The sequence below is a fragment of the Dermacentor silvarum genome, chromosome 10 (assembly GCF_013339745.2).
Source record: "Dermacentor silvarum isolate Dsil-2018 chromosome 10, BIME_Dsil_1.4, whole genome shotgun sequence".
Taxonomy (NCBI): Eukaryota; Metazoa; Arthropoda; class Arachnida; order Ixodida; family Ixodidae; genus Dermacentor; species Dermacentor silvarum.
The window spans coordinates 100,854,481-100,881,359 of NC_051163.1; the positions used below are offsets into that span (position 1 = coordinate 100,854,481).

Consider the following 26,879-nt stretch of genomic DNA (forward strand, 5'->3'; position numbering starts at 1 on the left):
CGAATGCCACGCCGTTCCTTTAGTACTTGGGCAGCAACATAGTCGGGTCGTTACTCCATACTCGCCGCAGGAAGCGACCGGCAGCCGCCAGCCTTTTCAGACTCGGCGGCGTTTGCCGCGGAGGACGGGAGAGCGCTTGCACCGCAGTTCCAACTATTAATGATGGATGGCAGGCAGCTTTAGCTCTCGACCGCCAGTTCCTTGACCGACCTCTACCGTTCCTCGTACTGGGCAAACCATGTCGGGTCGTCTTACTCCCATTCCGCGCATGAGCGTCGAGGCGGACCGAAAGCCCACCCATGAAAGTGCGTTACGCCGTTTGTACCCACGGGCGCGGCCAAGCCAACCGTCCAAGGTTGCAGCCGCCGCCCGCTGGGCGCAACAAATTGGGCACGGGGCGCCCCTCGGAATTCAGGCAGTCCCCGCGCAAGTTCGGGTATAGCCGTCCCCGCGTCCAAGCGGGGCCAGCGGCGGAAATTTAGCGTCGGGCGCAGCGAGCCGCTCCACCCACACGGGGCAGAAACGATCGTCACCCTTCACAGTCCGGTAATGATCCTTCCACAGGTTCACCTACGGAAACCTTGTTACAACTTTTACTTCCTCTAAATGATCAAGTTTGGTCATCTTTCCAACAGACCGGCGCAACCGAGAGGCCGCGCCGGACATCGGTCCGAAGACCTCACTAAATCATTCAATCGGTAGTAGCGACGGGCGGTGTGTACAAAGGGCAGGGACGTAATCAACGCGAGCTTATGACTCGCGCTTACTGGGAATTCCTCGTTCAAGGGGAACAATTGCAAGCCCCTATCCCAATCACGAAAGAAGTTGCAGGGGTTACCCAGTCTTTTCAGACAGGGATAAAGACACGCTGCTTCCTTCAATGTAGCGCGCGTGCGGCCCCGGACATCTAAGGGCATCACAGACCTGTTATTGCTCTGTTTCGTGCGGCTAGGAGCCGCTTGTCCCTCCAAGAAGGTTGTAAGGTGCTGGGAACCCCGCACCTATTTAATAGGCTAGAGTCTCGTTCGTTATCGGAATTAACCAGACAAATCGCTCCACCAACTAAGAACGGCCATGCACCACCATCCACCGAATCAAGAAAGAGCTCTCAATCTGTCAATCCTCCCAGTGTCCGGGCCGGGTAAGTTTTCCCGTGTTGAGTCAAATTAAGCCGCAGGCTCCACTCCTGGTGGTGCCCTTCCGTCAATTCCTTTAAGTTTCAGCTTTGCAACCATACTTCCCCTGGAAGCCAAATACATTGGTTTCCCGGAAGCTGCCCGCCGAGTCATTTGAGTAACTCAGGCGGATCGCTGGTTGGCATCGTTTATGGTCAGAACTAGGGCGGTATCTGATTGCCTTCGAACCTCTGACTTTCGTTCTTGATCAAAGAAAACCTTCTTGGCAAATGCTTTCGCAGTAGTTCGTCTTGCGACGGTCCAAGAATTTCACCTCTAGCGCCGCAATACGAATGCCCCCGTCTGTCCCTCTTAATCATTACCTCGTATTCCAAAAACCAACACAACAGAAACGAGGTCTTGTTCTATTATTCCATGCAAGTTTATTCAGGCGACTCGCCTGCGTTGAGCACTCTAATTTTTTCAAAGTAAAAGCACCGGCCTTCTCGAGGCACACAAGGAAGTGCACCAAGAAAGGACCGGCATGATGTTCAGTCCGAGCCGTCGCATCGGGTAGATGCCCCACTCGTCTGGAACTGAGATCCAACTACGAGCTTTTTAACCGCAGCAGCTTTAGTTTACGCTATTGGATCTGGAATTACCGCGGCTGCTGGCACCAGACTTGCGCTCCAATTGATCCTCGTTAAAGGATTTAGAGTGTACTCATTTCAATTACGGGGCCTCAAAAGAGGCCCCGTATTGTTATTTTTCGTCACTACCTCCCCGTGCCGGGAGTGGGTAATTTGCGCACCTGCTGCCTTCCTTGGATGTGGTAGCCGTTTCTCAGGCTCCCTCTCCGGAATCGAAGCCTGATTCTCCGTTACCCGTAACAACCATGGTAAGCAAGTAACCTACCATAGAAAGTTGATAAGGCAGACACTTGAAAGAAACGTCGCCGGCTCGTGGCCGTGCGATCAGCACAAAGTTATCCAGAGTCACCACACAATACGGGCCGAAACCCGATCGATCTTGGTCTAATAAAAGCACCCGTCGCCCAAAGGGCTTCAGGCTCACTGCATGTATTAGCTCTAGAATTGCCACAGTTATCCAAGTAGGAAGAACCGATCTAAGGAACCATAACTGATTTAATGAGCCATTCGCGGTTTCGCCTTATTTCGGCATGTACTTAGATATGCATGGCTTAATCTTTCAGACAAGCATATGATTACTGGCAGGATCAACCAGGTAATCGTTCAACTGCGCGTCCAGCCATGCCGGACGCCGTTGTTGCGACGCCGACGCCACCTTCAGGCGCCTCAGCGCGCTTCGTTTTCACAAAGCCTAGCTCTTTGCACAGTCCGAGATGACGGCGTTCGAGCTCGCTACGGCGCCCTCCCCGCAGGTCCGGGTATCGCCACGCGGCAAGAAGCATGCACACTCTCGATAGATTCGTTGCGTCGACTCGGTCACGGCTTGCGGTACTTGTCTTCAGCCCGCAGCACTTGTGGACCGATCGGCGCTTGCAACGTAGCCGAGACGGCAAAGCCGCCAAGTGACGGGTCACGCCCGCGCCTTCGGCGCTTTCGTATTTGACTCGTCCGAGGACGATGCGGAACACACCTCGATATCGTGGATAAGGCGTCGTCCGACAACCAGCCCCTAACGCGTCAAGCGGATGAGGCTGCAGACGATTGCCGCGGGATCCACGGGAGAGGCTCCGGGGACACGCTTGGCGGGCACGGAGCCCGCCGCATATCAAACACCCAGGTCGCACGCCAGGGGCGTAGCCAGGGGGGGGGGAGGGGGGTTGGGGGGGTTCAACCCCCCCCCCCACTTACCCACCCTTTGTTTTTGTCACTTCGCGCAGACATAATGCAAGAAACCGGTGCTTCTATCACTATTTCATTCCTGGGCGCTTCGGTATGGGTTGGTAATTTACAGCGAATGATGTCTGCATATGGAAAAAACTGTCACTGTGTTTGTCAAGGCTTTGACACGGTGAGGTTTTGGGCGAGAATGTGACGGCCGCTTTGCGGCGGCCGCATTCTGAAGAAATAAATGCGCAACAAATGAATCAAGAAATGCGGCAGCCGCATTTTAGATGAAGGCGAAAATGCTCGAGGCCCGTTTACTTAGATTTAGGTGCACGTTAAACACCCCAGGTGGTCTAAATTTCCGGTATACATTTGCGCCGCTTCCCTTCAGGTGCCGGTTAGGCCGCGCCCTCGCGCGTGCGAAACGTCTCTTGTTTGCGATTGCGCCCCTACGGAAGGCTGGCAGTTACTGTTGTGTTGTTTAATCCCAAACCAGCAATGTATGCACGAAGGGGTTGATGCCAGCAGTGAAATTCCACCGACTCGCAACAGAATGCACGAAACAGACAGCCGACAAGCATGGATTACAGCTGTGCGCAGTACAGCGTAAGTAAACTCTTGTTGCAGGCGCTTACAGTTCTCGTCGGAGTTCACGCGTCCTGAAAAATTGATTATGTGCACTATGCACTGAACAAGACCAGAGTTCATTCCTGCATCACTAGTACACCAATCAGTCGAAATTCTGTGAGGTACAAGGCCGCTTCCTGTTTGCACCGGCGTAAGTGAAGCAGAAATGAGTTGCACGCACTACTTAAAATGCGTACACATGCCATATGTATGCTGTGCGGTGAAATATTCTGTGGAATTCTGAATCTGTTAACGTAAAGGCAAATGACGGCTGCACGCTCGCACACAGCGGAAGACACAGCGGCCCATGCACTTGCCGCAGAAAATGCAACCCTCTCGTATGAGGTAGCAGGGCGACGAAAGCTTCGGAAAAAAAAAGCCTTACGCGTTTTTGCGCCTATTTAAGTTTTCTAGCGCCCCCCCCCCTGGTCTGGCCGGTGAAACCCCCCCCCCCGAAAAAAATTTCTGGCTACGCCCCTGTCGCACGCACTCAGGGGGAGACTGCACTCCAACCCCCATATAATAGCAGCGATAAGTACCCAGACCTCCATGGGGCCGTGCTCGTGGCATTGTCGCCGGGGATTTGACGGAAATCGTGCCGCACCTTGACGAACTTTGAAAGTTTACGTCGGCTGCACAGGGCCGAAGTCGTGAAAACCAGCACCGCGCAAGAGGGTCGTGATTGGCAATTTTTCGCCAGCGGCGAGTACGGCTTCGTGAATATTCACGTGCCTGAACCACCACGCATCCTGTGCTGAGGACTTTCACGGCGAACGAGCTTTCCGCTGCCGCACTTTCTCTGCAAACGTTGTGCCACGCACGGTGCTGTGCCGCATGACCATTGTTTTTTGACTGTGGCTCGCGTACTCGTCGGCGCATTTCCACCTCTCGCATGCACCCGGGTGCCCCAGCTCACCGATTCAAGGCAAAGGTGCGAGCCGCATTCGGTATTTCCACGGAAAAGTTGCGCGGAACGTCGCTTGCGCGCGCCGCCCCGGCTGACGTGGTTTCGGACTTTGTCTCTGCGAGCGGTCGCGTACTCGTCGGCGCAATTCCTGACGTCGCCGCAGTGCGTGAATCGCACAAAACGCACCCGGACACCGCAAATTGAAAATTGGTACGATGTCGGCCGGGGCCGCATAGCTCCACACAATAGCAGCGATAAGTACCCAGACCTCCATGGGGCCGTACTCGTGGCCGTCGGCGGCAGTTAGCGCCGAAAGAAATTCCTTATTTTTGCTTTTCAACTCGTGTTTTCACCTGTCGCGTGCACCACGGTGCCCCGGCTCACCGATTCAAGGAAAACGTGCGAGCCGCTTTCGAAATTTCCACGGAAAAGTTGCGCGGAACGTCGCTTGCACGCGCCGCCCCGGCTGACGTGGTTTCGGACTTTGTCTCTGCGAGCGGTCGCGTACTCGTCGGCGCAATTCCCGACGTCGCCGCTGTGCGTGAATCGCACAAAACGCACCCGGACACCGCAAATTGAAAAGTGGTACGATGTCGGCCGGGGCAGCATAGCTCCATATAATAGCAGCGATAAGTACCCAGACCTCCATGGGGCCGTACTCGTGGCCGCCGGCGGCAGTTACCGCCGAAAGAAATTCCTTATTTTTAAAGCGAAGCTTTGTACCTCTACCAGCCAAGGGTTCTGTCGTGTCCGTCGTTGTAAGCAAAAAATGTCACAGTTTCGCCCTACGGGCGAAGCAATGAATGCGATAGCAACAAAGCAATGTCATACGACGTAAGGTGAGCAGCTTTGGTAGCAATATGAATTGTAGTAAGCATGACCTGATTAAGTAAGCAGGTGTGCTGCGGCGTAAGTAGACCGACATGAAGAGAGACTCGATGACCACGAGAAGGCGCGTGTGAAACGGTGGTGTTGATGAGAAGCGCTTCCCGTGGGCAGCGCGTGCGAAAGGACACACCTGTAGCGCTGCACTGCCGATCCGGGCAGCATTGCATGTGTAGCGTGCGTTGTAAAATGTGGCCCGACTATTACTAACTGAATGAACAAGCGTGGTGTGAGCGCGCACAAACAAACATGAATAGATCACACTGAATGACTGCAGACAACGACCGTCAAAACTCTGGCAGCAAGCGGATACGCCGCAGCGGCGAAGGTACGTGCGGTCTATCGCTTCAACGGAAACTGAGCTGCGAATGCACGGCGCATAAAGGTCAGAGCCGTGTGGAGATAAGAGACGGTGCGAGCGAGCGACGAGCGCGGTTGTTGGCAGAGTAGAAATGCGCCCCCCCCCCCGCTCCCTCCGGCGCTCGCTTCCCGCCTCCTTGCTTGCGCGTGGAAGATTGAGTGCGTTCGCTCTCCGTGACAGCGTGCGTCCCCGCACGCTTCCGCTCGGGCATACAGCGCGCGGCAGATTTTATCGATACGGAACCTCACGGCGACGGCGACGACGCCGACGGCAGAAATACAGTGGAAGTGTCCATATAATTGCTATCGCAATAAAAACGATGCCGACGAACCGCTAACAATTGCAGGTATAGCAGTATAGCTTACTTGAATTCAGGCATTCAGCGTACAACTAAGCACTCGTTTTCGCAAGAAAAACCACAAAAACAAGCTTCAAAGTGATGAGCCAACATGATGGATGATAAGGGCTGCGGGCAAACAACGGAAACAGGCTCGGCGCGGTCCGTAAGATTAGATTGCAGCTGTTGCAAAGCTTATGCAGCTGCTTGAAAGAGGGTTGACGTCATTCGAAACCCTTCCAGCCTAGTAACTGCTTCGGTTCTTTTTCTAGACTACCCCACTATGGGGTAGTCTAGTAGTGTATATCACACCGATCATAAAGCAGTAGTGAACATTGTTGTGAAGTAAATAATAATAAAGGCCGTGGTTAAAGTTACGTTGTAGTGTGTGAAATATCAAGTGCGCCGCAGTCACCGTGAGGGTGGCGTAAAAAGCTTCGCTTTCCAACCACCTTCACAGGGTGGATTGGCGGGCAATTTTTTTGCTTTTCATGTCGTGTTTCCACCTCTCGCGTGCGCCACGGTGCCCCAGCTCACCGATTCAAGGCAAAGGTGCGAGCCGCTTTCGGTATTTCCACGGAAAAGTTGCGCGGAACGTCGCTTGCGCGCGCCGCCCCGGCTGACGTGGTTTCGGACTTTGTCTCTGCGAGCGGTCGCATACTCGTCGGCGCAATTCCCGACGTCGCCGCAGTGCGTGAATCGCACAAAACGCACCCAGACACCGCAAATTGAAAAGTGGCACGATGTCGGCCGGGGCCGCATAGCTCCATACAATAGCAGCGATATGTACCCAGACCTCCATGGGGCCGTCCTCGTGGCCGCCGGCGGCAGTTATCGCCGAAAGAAATTCCTTATTTTTGCTTTTGAACTCGTGTTTCCACTTCTCGCGTGCACCACGGTGCCCCGGCTCACCGATTCAAGGAAAACGTGCGAGCCGCTTTCGGTATTTCCACGGAAAAGTTGCGCGGAACGTCGCTTGCGCGCGCCGCCCCGGCTGACGTGGTTTCGGACTTTGTCTCTGCGAGCGGATAACTGGCCACAAGCCAGTTATCCCTGTGGTAACTTTTCTGACACCTCTTGCTTAAAACTCTTAAAGCCAAAAGGATCGAGGGGCTGCGCTTTCGCGGTCTCGAATCGTACTGAAACTCAAGATCAAGCAAGCATTTGCCCTTTTGCTCTACGCGAGGTTTCTGTCCTCGCTGAGCTCGCCTTAGGGCACCTGCGTTACCGTGTTTGACAGGTGTACCGCCCCGGCCGACTACTTCCCCGTTTATTCCTGAAAGCAAAGGCAAAAATAAATGTTGGGGAGAACCTGTCCCAGCAAAAAGCATTCCAGGTTTAAAGCCAATCAAATGAGAAATGAATAGGGGTTTTAATTAATACCCAAAGCGCAAATTTCGTGGAAAAAGGCCAATAGGAAAAATAATACGTGGGCAACGGCAGGGCCTTGGCGTCCTAAGACTCTCAGCGAGGACAGAAGCCCCGGCAAAGGGCTTTTAATGTTGCGAAATAAGTTGAGGCCGAGACGAAAAGGGCATGGACAGCGCCATGACACGTAGTAGTAAAAGAGAAAAAAAAGGAAAATAAAGAAATGAACAAAGAAAAAAGACAGAAAGAAAAAGAAAGAGAAGAGAAAAAAAGGCTAAGGGATAATACAAGCTGAACACACACAAAAAAACAATAATTAGCAGGAAAAAGAAAAAAAAACAGCCATAAACAGTCACACACATGATGAGCACGGCAGTCCAGTTGCTGAAGCAGGGCCGGCGGCGATCAGCAGCAAGTCGTCACAGGTCGTCCCAAGGTGGCACAGGGCGTGACTGTGCAGTCTTTGTTGCACGGCGTCACGGTTGCTTCCAACAACATATCTAAGTAGCGCATGTGCGTCCTGCTACGTTGCGCCCATTGCCCTGTGCGGCCACGCGATCAAGTGCCCAATAACCAAAGCTGGCGATATGCACGGAATGCCCCCCCCCCCTCCGGCCCCCGTCCGACCTGCAAACGGTTGTGAGGGACAGCATCACCGGGACCAAACAGCCCCACCTCGTTTGGCCGAAAGGGTTACTCCGCCCCCACAACCGATTGCGCTGGGAACACCCACCCCGTAAAGCACCTACTGATGCCAAAAAAAGAGATAGAAAAAAAAAGACATGAACTAGTTTACACTACTCGGGATTCGAACCCGCCGCCCCCGCACATCTGTCAACGACGACATGCCATAGTGCATGCCGTCGTGCCTCCTGCGTGGCACCGCAGTTTCACCTCGAGGGTGTAACAGCCAGGAATGAAGCTTCCCAAGTGTGAACGTAGGCTTAGTCTGCGCGAGAAACATCTCTTGTTTGTAATTACGGAACAGTAATTACGGAAGGCTGGTAGTTGCGGTTTCAGTTGTGGAATCCCAAACCAGCAATGTACACACGTAGGGGTTGATGACAGCAGTGAAATTCCACCGACTCGCAATAGAATGCACGAAACAGACAGCCGACAAGCATGAATTACTGCTGTGCGCAGTACAGCGTAAGTAAACTCTTGTTGCAGGCGCTGACAGTTCTCGTCGGAGTTCACGCGTCCTGAGAAATTGATTATGTGCACTATGCACTGAACAATACCGGAGTTCATTCCTGCATCACTAGTACACCAATCAGTCGAGATTCTGTGAAGTACAAGGCCGCTTCCTGTTTGCACCGGCGTAAGTGAAGCAGAAATGAGTTGCACGCACTACTTAAAATGCGTACACATGCCATATCTGTGCTGTGCGGTGAAATATTCTGTACAATTCTGAATCTGTTGACGTAAAGGCAAATGACGGCTGCACGCTCGCACACAGCGGAAGACACAGCGGCCCATGCACTTGCCGCAGGAAATGCAACCCTCTCGTATGAGGGAGCAGGGCGACGAAAGCTACGAAAAAAAAAGCCTTACGCGTTTTTGCGCGTATTTAAGTTTTCTAGCGCAAAGACGCAGCGAACAAGCTATGGGAGTAGGTATAGCCAGGTCACACGCGCATTTTCACGCGTATAGCCGTCCTTGACTTGTGAAACGCACTTCGCCCCGACGAGGATGACGCCATCTACGCTTAACGGAAATTGACAATTAATGATGTCTTCTCCGATCGCACGGGTCGTCTCAATGATGCGTTTCGAAGACTGGTCCATTCAGTGGCGCGATGCGAGACCGTTGCTCCAAACGCCCACTGTACCTGTCGTGCTTACTGTATTTACTGAGCTTACTTTACTTTTTACTTAATTTCTTCACAAGCACACGCGAGGGGGGGGGGGCGGTCCCATGTCTTTGATATACATGTATAGAGTCTGCTTCCACCACCGCTATTTATTATCGATCACGTGACCTAGAGGTAAGCAGAAGCTTGCCCCCCCCCCCCGGTCGGGCCGGTGAACCCCCCCCCCCCGAAAAAAATTTCTGGCTACGCCCCTGGTGCCCTGAAACTTTCCTTTGCCCAAACCCCCCTGAAATTTAGTGTAATGGACGTAACAAAAGGAGGCCTCTCGGGCACCACGGACACCTGTTGCAGCAATGACTGTTCTGTGTATTTGGTACATTTTGCTGTATGTGCCTCCGAGAGGGGGATCCGGGTGCCGACTACCTGCGCATCGAGAATCACTGACCGGTTCTCCCTTGTGAGGACCAGATCCGGGATTCTCGTGCCTGTGGCTGTCTTGTACTGCGGCTCGACCTTTACTTTCCAGCCGGCCTCCCCCAGTCGTTTGGCTGCATATCTAACTATATTATCATGTCGGGAGATTCTTGTGTGATGTGTTCTGTGGCATGCCTGTAGAATGTGGCCGAGGCTCTCCGGGGAGTTGCACCCTGCTCGGCACTGTTTGTCTACATCCCTTCCCCTTTTGGTCCTTGTCAAGTTGGCCAAGGAGTTCGAGCGAACCCCAAGGAGGTGAATAAACTCCTTGCCCTTTAGGAAGGTCGATCCTTCCCGGATCCAATCGCAGGACCCCGGGGCATCGTCCACACCCCTCAAAGCATGCCCGTCCGCGTTGTTGTACAGGTTCATTGACCAAAACCTTTGGTTGTGTTTGGAGTTTATGATCGAAGTGTTTTTGTAATCGCAAAGTTGTTTTGCGTGTGCTATGGAAGATTTGGTTAGTCGCATTGTAGAGGCTATCCTGCATGATTGTGAAGAGGACTCCGCCAGGGCAGAGAATCGGCGGAGCCTTAAGCCAGGTATTGTTCTAAGGCATGGTATACCCAGCCCGCCATGCGATACTGCGGTGTAAAATAAACCTAAGGGCGTATCATGGGGGAGGGCTAGCCACCTACGTGTGGCGGCTCTAATCAACCGGTCAATCTTTAATAGAAGTTTGGCGGTCACCGGACCCAGCACCAGTCGGTGATAGAGTCGGGGGATAAGGTACTGACGGAGAATTACTAGTCTTTGCTGCGGTTTTAAGGCAGCTCGGGTTAGGCGTTGAAGTAACTCAGAGACTTCTTTGTCTATAGGAAGGGAAGATCGGCCAGTGGCCTCAAACGATATCCCCAGGTACTTCCATGTTGTTGTTGTTGAGGAGGCTGCAGTCAGGTGTGTCCCAATACGGAATGTTTGCTGTGTTAGAATTTAAGTTTTCTTGTCCCTACCAAACGGCTGTAAACTTAGCGTGAAACTTTTCTTAGGGTTGATTGACAGACCCTTTTTGGATAGAAAATCCTCTAGCATATCCAACCGTAGTTGGAGGCCCTGAGGGGTGGAAGTCATTATAATAAGGTCATCGGCGAATGCCATGCAGTCTAGAACCAGCTCATAACTCTGGAAGCCAGTTCCACAAGTGGGCATCTGCAGCCATTCGTCGATGACCATATTAAAGAGCAGGGGGGATAGTGGGTCACCTTGACGCATTCCACTTGTTGGGTGGACTACACAGGTTTGATTGTCAATTGACAGAACTGTGGATGATGTATCATAGAAGTCTCTTATGTAGGTTATGAAGTCGGAGGAGAAATCTTTAGTTTCAAGACCATGTATAATTGCCTCGAAGGATACAGAGTCAAAGGCCTTAGCCACATCTACGGAAGCCATATAGAGTGGCCTCTGTCTACGAGTTGCTTCATCAATTGCTGTTGAGAGCAATACTATATTTTCTGCACAGCCGTCCGCAGGGATAAATGCTCTTTGACGGTAATCAAAGTGCACTTCACGGGTGATTCTGTTTGCGTAAACCTTATGCAGGAGCCTAACTAGAATTGGGGCTATGGTGATCGGACGAAAGTGCCCCGGTTGGGAGGCCTCCGCTATTTTTGGTATAAAGATGGTTCTAGCACCTCTCAGGCAGACTGGGAGACGCTTCATACACATTAGGATATTCAAGAGCACCCGTAAGACCACACCTGGCACTTGCCGAAGCCTTTTCGCAGAGAGGCCATCGGGGCCAGAGGCAGTACTAAGGGGTGGCAGGGTTGCCTTTATCTCTTGCGCAGTGATGATGCCCAATGGGTTGATTTCTACCTTGTCTATGGGGCAGGCGGGATCGGCACTTGCTAGAGTTGGTGACTCCATAGTGCTCTGCCAGGCATCTAGAAACTTATTCACATTGTCTACTTTCGACGCGGGTGCACCATCTAGGATATTGTCACGAGTGGTGCTAGACACCGGTAACTACAGTAGGCGAGCGTACGGCAAGACAAACATTTATTGAGGCGAACTTGTGCCCCGCATAACCAAAAACCAACTGTAGCCCAGTAAGAGCAACATGTGCGAGCACGGACGGCGATCGGCAAAAGCAGAGAGCATCACCAATGTGCGGGCTGCGAAGGCTGCGAAGGAACATGCGCAGTACTATCGCGAGAGATAGCGCGACTTGCCCTGCCTGATACGATGGGTCCATCGTAGGTACGAAGCTGGTATCACGGTAGGTTTGCGCGAGTGCTTAAACGTGATAGCAATCGTCATGCGAAAGTCATCGGAACAGATGTAAAGACCATAAGGCACGTGGCATTGCTCCCCTACAAAAAAATAACATCGTCCCGATGTTGGAAATAAGTATTCAGTGAAATAAATAGCACACTGGAATTTGTGAAGAACACAAAGGTAGCAAAGAAAAAAAACTACACAACACGCTTTCTAACGTGCGTAATAATGCTTCAAGCGCACGACATGAACAATTTCAGGCCGTGCGCGCCGTCGCTGAGAGTTCGCCATCCCGTCAGGAATGACCTCATAGTTCACTGCACCCACGCGGCGGACAATCTTGTATGGGCCGAAATAACGTCGCAGGAGCTTCTCGCTGAGGCCTCGTCGGCGAACTGGTGCCCATACCCAAACGTGCTCGCCGGGCGTGTATTCTTGATGGCGGTGTCGAAGGTTGTAGTGCCGGGCGTCAGTCGCTTGCTTTCTTGCGGTTCGGACTCTAGCAAGCTGCCGGGCTTCTTCGGCGCGCTGCTGAAAAGTTGCCACGTCGGGGTTTGGGTCGCCGTCATTTACATGTGGCAGCATGGCGTCGAGTGTCGTTGTCGCTTCCCGACCGTAAACAAGAGCGAACGGTGTCAGCCCAGTTGTCTCCTGAATGGCTGTGTTATAGGCGAAGGTGATATAAGGGAGTATTTCATCCCACGTTTTATGTTCAACGTCCACGTACATCGACATCATATCCGCCAGGGTTTTGTTTAGCCGTTCCGTGAGACCGTTAGTTTGCGGATGGTATGCGGTAGTTCGGCGGTGAGCGGTGTGGCTGTACCGCAAAATGGCCTGCATCAGTTCACTACAGAATGCTGTCCCCCTGTCAGTAATAATGGCCTCTGGCGCACCGTGGCGCAGGACGATCTGACAAATAAAAAATTTGGCGGCTTCCTTAGCGGTGGCTCTTGAGAGTGCGCACGTTTCTGCGTAGCGCGTTAAGTAATCTGTCGCAACAATAATCCATTTGTTCCCGGCGGCAGACGTTGGGAAAGGCCCAAGAAAATCCATTCCAACTTGCTGGAACGGTCTTGTCGAGGGTTCGATCGGTTGCAGGAGTCCGGCAGGTTTCGTTGGGGGAGTCTTGCGGCGCTGGCATTCTCTGCACGTACGGACGTAGTGCTTGACTTCTTCGGCAATACTGGGCCAGTAATAACATTCTCGAATCCGCGCGAGTGTTCGTGTACAGCCGAGGTGTCCGGATGTTGCTTCATCATGAGACGCCAGGAAAATGTCTTGACGTAAGGATGACGGCACAACAAGCAGATAGGCGTTCTTTGTAGGATCGAAGTTCTTTTTGACTAGAACACCATCTCTCAAACAGAATGCGGACACACTGCGCTTGAAGATTTGTGGGACAGTATCACTTTGTCCCTCAAGGTAATCAATGAGGCCACTCAGTTCAGGGTCGACCCGTTGTTGTGTGGCGAAATCGGAGGCGGTGACCATGTCCAGAAAAGGTGAATCGTCGTCTGTACACTCTGGTGGTTGCTCGACGGGGGCTCGGGACAGAAAATCTGCGTCTGAATGCTTCCTTTCGTTCTTGTACACTACAGAAATGTCGAACTCCTGCAGTCGCAAAGTCCATCTTGCGAGGCGTCCAGACGGGTCCTTCAGGTTGGCAAGCCAACACAAGGCATGGTGAACGGTAACGACAGTAAACGATCTGCCGTACACATATGGGCGGGATTTTGATGTTGCCCACACTATTGCGAAACATTCTTTTTCGGTGGTGGAATAGTTTGACTCTGCCTTCGATAAAGAGCGACTGGCATAGGCGATGACCTGTTCTCGTCCATTCTGTCTCTGCACAAGAACGGCGCCGAGGCCGATACTGCTGCCGTCGGTGTGGATTTCATTTTCCGCGTTTTCATCGAAGTGCGCCAAAATGGGCGGTGATTGGAGACGGCGCTGCAGCTCTCGAAACGCTTGCTCTTGTGGCGCATGCCATACAAAAGGGACGTCCTCTTTTGTCAGGCGTGTCAGCGGCTCTGCGATCCGCGAGAAGTCTTTGACGAAGCGTTTATAGCAGGCGCAAAGTCCGAGAAACCTTCTGACGCTTTTCTTTTCACGGAGCTGCGGGAAGTATCGCACGGCAGCTGTCTTCTCAGGGTCTGGTAAAACGACGGCAGAGCTGACCAGGGGCGGATCCAGGTTTTTTCTGAGGGGGGGGGGGGGTCAGCTTCTGTCAATGATGATGATGATGATGATGATAATAGCCTTTATCATTTACCGAAATTCACCGTTTCTGCTCACGATAAACCCGCGTTTTATACGGCTAGAGCAACACCTGTAGCCCGCCGTGGTGGCTCAGTCAGCTCACGCGTTGCGCTGCTGAGCACGAGATCGCGCGATCGAATCCCTGCCGCGGCGGCCGCATTTCGATGGAGGCGAAATGCAAAAACGCCCGTGTTCTTGCGTTGTAGTGCACGTTAAAGAACCCCAGGTGGTCAAAATTAATCCTGAGTCTTCCACTACGGCGTGCCTCATAATCAGAACTGGTTTTGGCACGTAAAACCCCAGAAAGAGGAAGAAGCCCTATAGCGAAGCCAGGTATCGGTTTCTCCGAGCTTATAGGAAAAGGACGTTACCCAATACAGCCATGTGCTTGGCGGCTGTGCCTGATAATACAGGTTGTTCAAAACTAAGCTTTATGGTTTTCTTAAAGTTAGGCACTGGGAGGCACGCGAAGACCACCTGTGCAAATAAGTTATGTGGCCAGGGGGGCACAAAGTGAGGTGATAATTACGCTGTGAGCAGCCCAATTAACTAAAATTGAACAATTATTTTTTGTCGACTGCAGTAAGTGGGTATGTTTGTATTGAAAACTTAGAGGCAGTCGTGTATCAGTATCAGTCGGAAGAATTATTCTAGCGTGTTCATGCTCCGAGATATCTGACTCCAAATTTCAATTGTACTGCGCACAGTTATCAACTCGACGCGAGAGCGGTTTATACTTTGCGTTGCTGCGGAAGGGAGGCATTTTGAACATTTTTAGTGCATTGACATCTTGATAGGTGAAGTGTTGTCATGAGATTTGTGCATGACATCGTTAGCATAGCCAAAAAGGTTTCTGCTGTTGATGGTGCAGTTGTTGCTTTTGATTTCAATAAAACTTACAATACTTGGAAATCAGCAGTCACTTTATTTGCATAGCCCAAACAAGGACCATGCCCGGTCGTCTAGTCACCCTTACGCACGCGCACTGCCCTCCGGCTTCTCCTCTCGCGCCATTATCTCGGCATGGCAGCTGCCGCCATCTTTACAGGCTGCGCGGTCGCGTGTTACGACAGCGGTTACGGGTTCTTCCATTTTTTTATTTCGCCAGCCGTGAGGGGAAGGGGGGCAGTTATTATTTTTGCCAATGCCTCCGCCGCGTTGTCAGACTAAACGCCGCACCCAACAGCCACGTCACATCAGGGAGGAGCTTTGCGCCGATCCTCACTCTCTTGCATGCTTAATCATGCGAACGACAAATAAAATTTGGAGATGTATATCTCGGAGCATAGACATGCTAGAAGAATTCTTCCAAGTGAAACTGTGTAGAAACACGACTGCCTCTAACTTTTGAATACAAACATACACACTTACTGCAGTCAATAAAAAGTTAATTATTCAAGTGTAGTTAATTCGGCTGCTGACAGCGATAATTATCTCACTTTGTGTCCCCCTGGCCACACAACTTATTTGCGCAGGTGGTCTACACGTGCCTCCCAGTGCCTAATTTTAAGAAAACCATAAAGCTTAATTTTGAACACCCGGTATATCTAGCCTGTTTTGTTTCTTAAAATAAAATTTGGGATGATATGTCGCAGGTTCGTTATAAATGCGTAAGCACGGGGCCGTCTTTGGAGTTCTGTTGGGAAACCTTGATTTCCTTAAGAAAATTCTTTGTGTTCGCCTGAGACACCTTCGTTTGCTTTGGAGGACTAACTTCCTAATTCTCAAACAGCCCTCAACCCGAAGCTCTTCCTCCACTCCACCTTGTTGAGCACAGCGCCGCCTCTCGATTGATAAAGACGTCACAATTCTCAAGAATTCCTATGAATGATCATGAAGCTCAGCGACCACTTCTTTGGAGGGATGGCGGTGCTATCTTTCCTCTTGAGTCGAGGTGTTGTGTTGACTAGAGGAACGTTCTTGAATACGGGCGTAACGCTCCGCTCCAACGCGGCAACCACTACGCTGGTTGTTTACGATATGCGAATAACCGTGTATGAAGACTCACGACGCCACCTACAATAAGAACGATGAGGCGTAGTAGCCGAGAGCGCCAGCCAGCGTCTTCATGTTTTGTTTCCTACGCGGCGTCATCCTTTTACACAAGGCGCGTATCTGCTCCCGTTTCTCTAACCACGCGACGCCATCCTAGGCCCGTGCGATGGCGTTGGCCGCTGATGTCACGCTCCCCCATATCCAGCCGCTGCTCGAGGCTTCGCCCCGCTCCGCGAGAACGCCCACTCAGATAAACGGATCCGACGGCATTCAGCTTCCTATGCTTAATGTACGACAATAAAACTGCGAAGTTACAATGAAAAACTTGTAGCGTACGAACGGTACTGTGCTCGTACTGCATATTGTCAACGGGTATCTGTGATCAGAATGAGTGCTACAGTTTAAAAAAAAGTTGCCTATGCGTAGTTCTTAGTTTTGCTGTTAGTTGATATTATTTATATATGAACACTTCAGCGAGAGATCTCTTTCATGAGGCAGGTTGGTCGCAGGACCGATGACAGCAAATGAGGCAACCGATGACACCCCAATGCGGAACTAAGTTGATCAGGCGCGAAGGCGTTCGCACGGACATCGGCTTGCTTAGCAAAAGGGACGCCCCCTCGTTCATTCGACGCCACCGACGGGACGAGTAAGGCACGGCCGGCGCCAGGAGGTCCAAGGTGTTCATGAGAAAAATTAACTACGGACACTTCGCGACACCACACCCCCACGGAGTACAACTAAGCTTGTGAGCGAGCTAACTTTACTTCTACATGGCTATTACCACTGGTACTCACGAAAAATAATTTTGAAGAATGCTGGTGGCCATATTTTTTGTGACAGGGCCATCCCCCTATCAGCGAGGGGGCGATACAGAAATCTGAGGGGGGGGTCAGGACATCCGGACATCCCCCCTGGATCCGCGCCTGGAGCTGACAACGTGGCCCAGGAATTTGAGCTGTTCGTAGGCAAAGCGACATTTTTCAGATTTCAGCATAAGTCCGGAAGACTTGATAGCACGCAGTACCACTTCTAGCCTACTAAGGTGCTCCTCGAACGTAGAAGCGAACACTATGACATCATCAAGATACACCAGACAAGTCTGCCATTTCAGCCCAGCCAACACGGTGTCTATTACTCTTTGGAAGGTTGCGGGGGCAGTGCAGAGTTCAAATGGCATGACTTTGAACTGGTATAATCCATATGGTGTAATGAACGCAGTCTTCTCGCGATCCCGTTCGTCAACCTCCACCTGTCAATAGCCGCTCTTTAGGTCCATAGACGAGAAGTATCTTGCATTGAAGGCGTCGTCAATTCGAGGGAGCGGGTAGACGTCCTTTCTCGTGACCTTGTTGAGTCGGCGGTAATCGACACAGAATCTTAGGGTGTTGTCTCTCTTTTTCACGAGCACGACGGGGGAAGCCCAATGGCTTTGAGAGGATTCGATGACGTCGTCATGCAGCATTTCTTTGATCTGTTTCCGGATTGCTTCGCGTTCTTTCATGGACACGCGGTACGGCGACTGATGAATAGGCCGTGCACCTTCATCTGTTATGATTCGGTGCTTCGTAAGCGTCGTCTGGCGAATCTTCGACGATGTAGCAAAGCAAGCCTGGTAGGTATGAAGCAGTTTCTGCAGCCGTTCTTGTCTATCTTGCGACAGCGCAGGGTTCACATCGAATGAAACGTCAGAAGGTCGAGGTGCGAGTTCGTTTTCGATAGTGAGGATGTTGGCTATGTCCGGAATAGTTTCGAAGAGCGCCACCGTGGTGCCTTTGGTGAGATGACGATATTCCGAGCAAAAATTTGTTATCAGTATGTTGGCTGTTCCTTCGATCAGGTGGACGATCCCTCTTGCTACAGACAACCCCCGCTCAAACAGCAAACTTGGGTTCGCTTCGACCAATCCCTCGACGCAGCTGCCATTGTTGGTACCCACTGCGATCATAGTACTCGAGCGGGGTGGCAACGTGATATGCTCATTGAGGATCGCGAGTGAAGCAGATAACGCAGGACTTGGATCCTGTGCGATGGCGTTGTCTGGTGAAAGACTTATGGTCTGTGCTTGTAGATTAATGACCGCGCTGTTCTCCGAAAGGAAGTCTACGCCGAGAATGACGTCACGGCAGCACTGTTCTAGAACGATGAAAACGGTAGGGTACGTGTGTCCTCTCACCGCTACACGAGCCGTACATCTTCCTTTTGGTGTTACTACGTGACGGCCTGCTGTTCGTATCTGTTCGCCGTCCCAAGCGGTAAGAACTTTCCTTAGCTGATGATATGTGGTTTTTTGTGGCGCAAGGGCCAGGTATGGCCAAAGAGCGCCATGACTGATAATGCTGTGTTAAGCGCTGATTGATTAGTTGCGATGATAGGATGTAACATGGCTGTAAAGTGGCCTAAAATCAATCGCTATCGTAGAAGCGTAAAATGATATATAGTATAAAATTATGACAGTGATATGTGCAGTGGTCTATGGGTACAGTACGAATGACAAGTGATCATGAGGCTAAAATGCAAGAATATGTAGATAGGACGTATGCCTCCTTAAGGCCTTTGAGCCCAAAGGCTGGAAGGCAGGTGCTTTCTTTAATGTAGCTACCGCAGCAGAAACCTCTGTTAGGAGGCCGTGCTACGGATTTCCTGGGGCTATAACATGAAACCCGTGTACATCTTTTAAAAATTCGAACAAAGATTGGTAATTAAAGAGAGGTTCTATACCTAAGATCATTTGAGGGTGAAGTGGAATTTGCTGTCGTTGTGGTAATGGAAAGTGCTTTTTCCTATTAGCGTTTAATTCAGTGCATTGCAGGAGGACGTGAAGCACGGTAAGTGGCTCACCACATTCATCACACGTGGGTGGATCACCACCGGACAAGAGGTGAGCGTGTGTACTGTATGTGTGTCCTATCCTAAGTCTGCAAAGTGTTACTTCTGTGCGGCGGTTCTTGGATACCGGCGGCCAGTTGCCAAGATACGGTTTGATAACGTGTAGTTTGTTTTCTGTTTCTCTATCCCACAACCGCTGCCAGTAAGCCCTGAGCTTTTTCTTTAGGGCGGGCTTGAGGTCCATTACAGGGACATTCGTGGAAGAGTTGACAACGTTTGCGTGGACGGATGTGGCTAGCTGGTCAGCCAATACGTTTCCTTCAATCTCTCGGTGCCCCGGCACCCAGCATACCACGATATGTTGCTTGGACGCATACATGGTGCATAGTACTGAGTAAAGGGATGCAATTACAGGATTTTTATATTTTTTGACAGTTTTCAAAGCGTTTACGACGCTCAAAGAGTCTGTGTATATAACTGCCCTTGGGATATTAAATTCTTTAATGTGTTTAACGGCGGCCAATATCGCGTGGGCCTCTGCTGTGAAAATACTTGTGTGAGGGTGCAGAACACCGCATCCGAAAATGATGGACCGACCACTGCATAAGACACGCCGGAATTACACTTCGATGCATCTGTAAAAAATTCAGGAGAGGAGTATTTGTGCTGCAGTTCGAGGAAGTACATTCGGATATGCGCGACAGGTGCGTGCTTTGTAATAGCTACGAAAGATGTGTCACAGTGTATAAGTTGCCACTGCCACGGCGGGGGCCGTATAGCAGGGGGCATAAGGTGGTATTCAAACAGTGGAACCCTTGTTTCTTCAGCTATGTCTCTAACACGCAGTGAGAAAGGCTGTGCCACTCTGGGCCGGTTGCAGAATAGTTGAGAACTGGACAAATCATTTATGGTGGAATACGCGGGCTGCTGACTGTTTGCGTTCACTCTCAGAAAATACATGAAAGACGAATACGTTCTCTGCAGATGAAGTGACCACTCATCCGATTCAACGTAAAGGCTTTCCACTGGGCTTGTTCTGAAGGCGCCTGTGGACAGGCGAATGCCTAAGTGGTGGACAGGGTCCAGCATCTTCAGAGCAGTTGGAGTAGCCGACTGGTAAACTATGGCTCCATAGTCTAGTCGTGTGCGTACGAGGCTTTTGTACAAGTTCATCAGACATTTTCGATCACTACCCCAGGTTGTGCATGACAGCACCTTTAAGATATTCATTGTTTTCATACATTTGTTTTTAAGATACTTTATGTGCTGTACAAAGGTTAATTTTGCGTCCACAATTAAGCCTAAAAATTTATGTTCCCTGTTCACAGGCAGACGCTCACCACGCAACACAATTTCAGGATCAGGGTGCAGGCCTCTTTTTCTAGAGAAAACTACACAGGTGCTTTGTTGTGGGTTCAGTCTGAACCCGTTCTATCAGCCCATTTGGAGACCTTGTTGAGACCAAGCTGGACCTGTCGCTCACACATTGCGAGAGAACATGATTGAAATCCGATCTGCACATCATCAACATATGTTGAATAGAAGATGTTACGTGGTATGTATAGGCGAAGAGAATTCATTTTTACTATAAAGAGCGTGCAGCTGAGCACCCCGCCCTGCGGCACTCCAGTTTCCTGTACAAATTTCCGTGACAACACGTTGCCCACTCGAACACGGAATGCGCGATTAGACAGATAACTTTCGATAACATTGAACATATTACCGCGTATGCCTAAGTGTGAGAGGTCACTCAATATCCCAAACCGCCACGTAGTATCATAGGCTTTCTCCATATCAAGGAATACAGATAAGAAAAACTGCTTATGAACAAAAGCTTCACGGATATGTACCTCGATACGTATGAGGTGGTTACTGGTGGATCGGCCCTCCCGAAATCCGTACTGGTATGGGTCGAGCAATTTGTTTGATTCGAGGAAGTGTAGTAAGCGACAGTTAATCATTTTTTCAAATACTTTGCAGAGGCAGCTTGTTAACGCTATAGGTCTGTAACTTGATACAGAGGAAGGATCCTTTCCGTGCTTCAGAATTGGAATTATGATAGCCTCCTTCCAGACAGAGGGGATCTCCCCGGAAAACCATATAACGTTGTAAAGGGAAAGATGGTTTTTTGTGTTTCGGAGGGTAGTTGTTTCAACATATATATTATGCGGTCTGGACCTGGGGCGGATGTATTACAACAGTTCAGTGTTGCCTGAAGTTCTGCTATGCAGAATGGTTTGTTGTACGCCTCACTTCCTGTACATTTTCTTTCTAGCTTTTGTTGTTCTATTCGCGTTTTGTAATTTAGGAAGGTTTCGGAGTAGTGTGAGGAGCTCGATATGTGTTCAAAATGAGCACCAAGAAAGTTTGCTTGATCTTCCACGCTTTCTCCGTGGCTGTTTACTAAAGGCAGGGAATACGTTTGTTGCCCGTTAACTTTCTTCACTCTATTCCATACTTTCCTTTCGTCTGTGTACGAGTTGATGCTTGATATAAACTTTGCCCAACTCTCTCGTCTTGCTTGTCGGCGCGTTCTCCTTGCCTGCGATTTGACAAGCTTAAAGTTTTCCAGGTTTTATGCTGTTGGAGAATCGCGAAGCAGCGCCCACGCTTTGTTCTGGTTCCTCCGTGCTTGCCTACATGCATCGTTCCACCAGGGAACACGCCGCTTGGAGCCCATGCCGCTTTCTTGAGTAATACATTTACAGGCAGCGTCAAGTATGAAAGCTGTAAAATATTTAACAGCATCATCTATGGTTAGACCGGACATCTCAGCCCACGTCATGTGAGTAAGAGTTCGGTACCGTTCCCAATCGGCTGAGTCAACCTTCCACCGAGGGACCTGCGGGGGAAGCTGATCTTGTTTCGACGTACTCAGGTTATCGGGAAGTGGTCACTGCCATACGGGTTATTAAGCACATTCCATTTAAAAATAAAATGCTAAGATCTATGGCAGAGTATGACTTGTTAGCCAGGTTAAAATACGTGGGCTCCTTCGTATTCAAGAGACGTGCTCCAGAGGAAAAAAGGAGCTGTTCAATAACGCGACCTCGCGCATCACAGCGTGAATCGCCCCACAAACTACTGTGTGCATTAAAATCACCAAGAATCAGATATGGCTCTGGGAGCTCATCTATTAATGATTCTAGGTCGCGTCTATGAAGCTGATAATGTGGTGGTATATACAACGAGCAGATGGTTATGAGTTTATTTAAAAGAACGGCTCGAACGGCCACTGCCTCAAGGGCCGTTTGGAGCTTCAAATGCTGACACGCCACACTTCTATCAGCAATGATAGCTACACCGCCAGATGACGCAACAGCATCCTCGCGGTCTTTTCGGAAAGTCATGTATTGTCGGAGGAAATTGGTATGCTTGGAAGTTAGGTGTGTTTCTTGCACACACAGCACTTTAGGGTTACACTTACAGAGAATTTCTTCGACGTCATCTAGGTTTCCTAATAGTCCTCTAGTATTCCACTGTATGATGTTGTCCATGTTGAGAAAAAAAATGTGCTGCGTGTCTCAAAAGGGAGGAGTGACTTACTTTACAGAGCCTTTGTTAGGCCCTGTAATTGGTGTTTTGTCTTTTTTGGAGCGGTCAAGAGAACCTCGCCGCTCCTTCGACGCTACCTGCACCGTCTGGCTTGGACTGGTGTCCATAGCCTCTTGCGAGGCACTGGACACCCGCTCCAGAGAGCGATGTGTGCGTCTCGTAGACTTCATCTCGAGCGATGAAGTCTTCGTCCCCACTGGGCTGGAGGTCGGCAGGACCCCTGTGGCCTCTGCGGTGCCCTGGCTGCTGCCGGAGCTTGTAGAGGCCACTGGTGTGGACAATTTGAGAGATGGCAGGGCAGCGTTGGCTGCTCCCACCTTAGGGGCGGGTGGCGTTAGCCTCGGCACGCTAGGCGTGGTCCGGGCTGCCGCCAGAGGCCGTTGTGGTGCCGCCCCCCGTTGCACCACCTCGGCGAAAGATGTTTTGAGCAAGAATAACGAGGAGATACGTTGTCGTGCTTCACGGAATGTTATGTTCTCCTTCACTTTTACCAGTAATTATTTGTTTTTCTTTCTTCCAGGCTGGACAAGCTCTGGAGTATGCAGGGTGACTGCCGTCGCAGTTCGCACAGTGTACCTCGTCATTATTGCAATCGTCAGAAGAGTGACCGGTTGTGCCGCACTTTGCGCACATAAGCTGCCCTCTGCAGCTCTGGGATGCGTGACCAAATCTCTGACATTTGAAGCAACGTCGTGGGTTTATAAGGTCAAACATGAAGTTTTATGTAACCGGTTTCAAGAGTCTCAGGTAAGGTAGTTGAGTTGAAGGTAAGTATTAAATGCTTTGTTGGGATTTCAATGTCATTCCGCCTGATTTTGATGCGCTGCACGTGCATTACGCCTTGGTCTTTCCATCCATCCAGTAGTTCTTCTTCGTTCAATGTCATTAAGTCTTCATCTGATACTACGCCTTTCGCTGTGTTCATAGTTCGATGTGCGCTCACAGAAACAGGGATGTTACCAAAGGCTACGAGGTGTGCGAGTTTGTTGTACTGTTCCTTTTCTTTTAGTTCGAGGAGCAAATCTCCGCTTGCCATCTTTGTTACCTTATAATCGGCTCCAATGGTCTCTTTTAGGCACTTGGCAACAAGAAATGATGAAATTATTCTAGCTTTTGTAGATGATTGCTCACAATGAAGGACGTGGAATTTTGGGAAAGTTTCTTGGTTTTTTGGACAGAATAGCGAGGTCGCGTCGGTGCGTACCCTTTTCGAGGCACGATCGGTAGAAAATGGGTTTGAGGATCCCATGAAAAGAAGTGGTTCATTCGGCAACGGCGTCTGCCACCCACCACGGAGCCCAACAAGGAGACGTGGCAGAACATATAAACAAGTCTGCACAGCGCCAGCAGTATGCCGTTACTATAACCTAATATGGTATACCCAAGGTAGGACAGCCACACCAGGTTAACCCTTGCCACCAGGAAAAGTCGAAGTGAATGGAAAGATGAGAGGGCAGGAAAGATTAAAAGTGGAAGGGAAAGACGAAGATGAGGGTAGAGAGAGATAGGAAAAGGCGACCACCGATTTCCCCCGGGTGGGTCAGTCCGGGGGTGCCGTCTACGTGAAGCCGAGGCCAAAGGGGTGTGTTGCCTCCGCCAAGGGGCCATAAAGGTCCAAGCACTCAGCATTGGCTCAACCCCCAGGACCCTCTTTTCCCCGGACACGGCTAAGCCGCGCACGGTTAGACGCGGGAGGGTCCAACCCTCGTGTGCTCGGGTACGTGGTGTCGCAACACACCAAACGCCTGCTTATGCAGACGCCCTGCGGGGAACTTTCCTTAGTTGAGTGGCGAACACGGCGCTCACGACGGAGAAATCAGCGCCGGTGTGAACCAGCGCAAACACAGCACGGTTGTCTACCTTGACTGCTAGGTCCGTGGATTTGGTTCTGGTATTGAAGGTGCGTCGTTGTGTGACGTCGCGGTTTGTCGGGACTTGCTACTGACGTATCGCTCGGTCTCGTCGGAGGCATGAAGATTATGTCGCGCCGTTGACGCATTTTGTTCGTATGCGGCAGGCGTAGTTACACCACTGCAACGTTGCGGCGGGGGAGGGGCTTCAGCAGTGCGACGAGCAGCAACCGTGCCTCCATCGGTTGCCGTCTTCAGTTTCCCAAGCGAGGGCTGGGGGACCTTCTCCGCTCTGCTCCCAAGTAGCCAGGGCGGGGCGAACCAGAACGGCGGGATGAGGGCGACGGCTACCTGTAGCGGCTCATTTGCGCATTCTGCATTTGTAGGTAGTGCTCGATCTCAAGCGGCCTTTGGCCAGGTTGCTGTCACCTTTACTTGGGAGTGCGGAGAGTTGCGAGCATGCGCTACTCTCGATGGAGGAGAGAGACGACTGGCGGCGCGGCAAACGAAGATTTAATATATACAGGAGACGGTGAACACACGCGACACACAACACTAAAACCACAACTAAACAACTAAAGGCACGCAAAACTAGACATAACTCAGCGAAAAAGCTTACTTAAAGGAACTTCCAAATCTCTAACTAAATACAACACTACTAGAAAACGACTATCTCATTTCGGGAGCCTAGCTCCGCCTTAAAGTCTCTCGATCAGTCTTAGCTTTTCTTGCCAAAGTCTGGCCACCTTGACCCCGGCCTAACTGCGTCGTAAATCGGAAACGGGATCGTCTCTTACAGATCGTCGTCCTGAAGTTCTCGTCGCGTCCGTGTCGGGCTTGTCCGAAGCGTTGAGGATGCCGTAGGTGCCGACGCCTCGCGTCGTCTCTTTTGTCGGCGGTGAGCTCGTCGGTGATGAGCTCGTCAGCTCGTCAGCGATGGCGCTCGGCGTTGCTTAGGCCCGCCTGGATAGGCCTAACGTCGGGATCCGTCGCAATCTCTTCGTGAGTGCCGACGTGGCGTCCCGAGGAGATTCGAACGTGCCGGTCTGCCGCAGAAGGGGGATCCTCTTTGGGGTGCCTGGTCCTGCCGTGAGAAGCTGCAGCCCGTCCAGGAGCCTCGCCCGAACTTGCCGAGGTCGACGGCCACACCTTGGACGGCCAATGTCACGGACTCGGCCAGACCCCCAAGTCTCCCGTCGCCAGAGCGGAGCTGGAGATGCGACCTTCCTGGCCCGGTGCCACGTTGAAACTCCACGGACAGCGCCGTTCATCTCTCGACTAGCCTCGGTTCGTGCGCCTCGCGCGCTCGCGCCGTTCCGAACACCAGGCATCGCGTGCTCCTCTTCTTTTTCGCGCCACCGGCGGCCTCTTACATGTGGCAGTTGCGGACGTGGAGCACCGATAGGGAACCCACGGATACTGAGGTTCCTATAGTAGCACCGACGGTATACATGGCCGGGCTCGCCGCAGTGGAAACATAGAGGACGCTGGTCTGGAGTCCTCCAGACGTCGGACTTTCTTGGCGCTGCCTGTTCGACCATAGGCGGGCCATCGTTTGGTCGCGAGCGTATAGCAGTGGTGTGTACGTCGGTCTGGTCGGGCTCACTTGGCGTTGCACAGCGGAGGCATATGACATGATTGAGGGGCTCGAGACGTGTATTCGGGTGCTTGGTGCGGCTGAATGGGTTGCCCCGTTCCCAATGCCTGCTGGATTTCTTGTCTGATAACGTCGCTGATCGCTGCGACTTGAAGACCGGAGCTAGGGAACATTTTGCGGAGTTCCTCTTGTACTACAGCCTTGATTGTGTCTCGAAGGTTGCTCATGCTCGTAGCGTCGAATTCCATGGGAGATGTGCCGTGGACTAGAGCAGGGGGTCCATACCGTCTACTTCGAACGTCGAGTGTTTTTTAGATGGCTGCGGCTTCAGTTAAAAATTCGGCGACAGTTTTTGGTGGGTTCCGCATAAGGCCAGCAAAAAGCTCTTCCTTCACGCCTCTGATAAGAAAACCGAGCTTCTTCCGGCATTTCTGGATCTGCTCGACCAAAAAGATTCTTCATTTCTTCTACGAAGACGGCCACGCTTTCGTTAGGGAGCTGGAGACGTGTTTGAAGTTGTCTCTCTGCCCTTTCCTTGCGCAGAACACTTGTAAATGTCAGAAGAAGGCTTCGTTGAAGTTTTCCCATGTCCTGAGCTGGGATTCTTGGTTGATAAACCATGTACGTGCCGACTCCTCCAGCGCGAAGTAAACGTGCTGCAACTTCGCGTCGTCGTCCCACTTGTAGCTCGCCACGCGCTCGAATTGTTCGAGCCGGTCCTCAGGATCATCGCAGGGGGTTCCACGGAATGTCGGTGGCTCGCGTGGTTGCTGCAACACGACGGCGGTAGAAGTAAGGGGCTCGCTCATCTTGGCTGTCGGGGCTTCTTTCGTAGGGCGTGTCTTCTCTGGCAGGAGGCCGTACTCA

The 26,879-nt window shown here is 51.3% G+C and overlaps 1 non-coding gene across 1 annotated transcript; it reads right to left on the reverse strand.

Moving 5' to 3' along the window:
* Positions 1-547: 547 nt before the first annotated feature.
* Positions 548-2,363, reverse strand: LOC119432062 (small subunit ribosomal RNA). Its single transcript, XR_005188132.1, has one exon. It is a non-coding gene; the product is annotated as a small subunit ribosomal RNA (ribosomal RNA).
* Positions 2,364-26,879: the final 24,516 nt, after the last annotated feature.